Source organism: Salvelinus fontinalis, chromosome 17, assembly GCF_029448725.1.
Source record: "Salvelinus fontinalis isolate EN_2023a chromosome 17, ASM2944872v1, whole genome shotgun sequence".
In the NCBI taxonomy this organism is placed as follows: Eukaryota; Metazoa; Chordata; class Actinopteri; order Salmoniformes; family Salmonidae; genus Salvelinus; species Salvelinus fontinalis.
Genome location: NC_074681.1, coordinates 19,983,197 through 19,985,002, shown reverse-complemented (window position 1 = coordinate 19,985,002; position 1,806 = coordinate 19,983,197).

Sequence of the window (1,806 nt, the reverse complement as noted above, 5' to 3'; positions counted from 1 at the left end):
TGGAGATGTCAATGTGACTGTGATCGTGAGACACACACAGACACACACACACTGTCACTTGCTTTGTCAGTGATGACCTCTGTCTGTTGTGAAGGACATATAGAGGACTATAGAGACTGATGGAGCTGTATTGAACAAGCAGTTATGTGGTGGGGGGGTTTTCTCAGCCAATAATACGTTTTCCCAGTGATAAAATCCAGATGTGTTGAACACAACGAAACCCAGTAGGTTAGCTCCAGCGTGTCTGTTGCTGCCAGGCAGCTTTAGAAAGGAGACAGCCGATCAATAAACCGCATGTAGACACACAGTCAGGGTGTTTTACAGGGGTGGTGAATATCGAGTATCACTCTGACGCACAAGAACACACACAACACAGAAGTCCATACTCTTACGGTAATGATGATGACAGGGAGACCCTCTCAACTCTCAGCCTTTCATCAGCTCCCTCTTTTCCCTCTATTACCTATTTTTTTCTTCCTCTCTTCCCTCCACCCCTCGCTCGACTTCTCCATCCCGTTTGCTTATTCAGTCGCTTCCCGGGGGAGAGGAAAATTCCTCACTTATCAGCTCCAACCAGAAACACACGTGTGTGTGTGTGTGTGTGTGTGTGTGTGTGTGTGTGTGTGTGTGTGTGTGTGTGTGTGTGTGTGTGTGTGTGTGTATGTGTGTGTGTGTGTGTGTGTGTGTGTGTGTGTGTGTGTGTGTGTGTGTGTGTGTGTGTGTGTGTGTGTGTGTGTGTGTGTGTGTGTGTGTGTGTGTGTGTGTGTGTGTGTGTGTGTGTGTGTGTGTGTGTGTGTGTTTAAGAGAGAGAGAAGATAATCCCTCAACCAGGTCATTCAAGATTGACGTCTATCCATGTCCTGAGTGAACTTGCATCTTTGATTTTATTTTATATTTTAATCTAATAGCAGTCCTTAACCCTAATCTTAACCATTCATAACCCTATCCTAAACCTTAACCCTTGTCTTAAACATTCATAACCCTATCCCAAACCTTAACCCTTATCTTAACCATTCATAACCCTATCCCAAACCTTAACCCTTATCTTAACCATTCATAACCCTATCCCAAACCTTAACCCTTATCTTAACCATTCATAACCCTATCCCAAACCTTAACCCTTACCTTAACCATTCATAACCCTATCCCAAACCTTAACCCTTATCTTAACCATTCATAACCCTATCCCAAACCTTAACCCTTATCTTAACCATTCATAACCCTATCCCAAACCTTAACCCTTGTCTTAACCATTCATAACCCTATCCCAAACCTTAACCCTTATCTTAACCATTCATAACCCTATCCCAAACCTTAACCCTTATCTTAACCACTCATAACCCTATCCCAAACCTTAACCCTTATCTTAAACATTCATAACCCTATCCCAAACCTTAACCCTTATCTTAACCATTCATAACCCTATCCCAAACCTTAACCCTTATCTTAACCATTCATAACCCTATCCCAAACCTTAACCCTTGTCTTAACCATTCATAACCTTATCCCAAACCTTAACCCTTATCTTAACCATTCATAAACCTATCCCAAACCTTAACCCTTGTCTTAACCATTCATAACCCTATCCCAAACCTTAACCCTTGTCTTAACCATTCATAACCCTATCCCAAACCTTAACCCTTACCTTAACCATTCATAACCCTGTCCGGGGGTTTCTTCGGATGGGGCCACAGTGTCTCCTGACCGCTCCTGTCTCAGCCTCCAGTATTTATGCTGCAGTAGTTTATGTGTCGGGGGGCTAGGGTCAGTTGGTTATACCTGGAATACTTCTCCTGTCTTATCCAG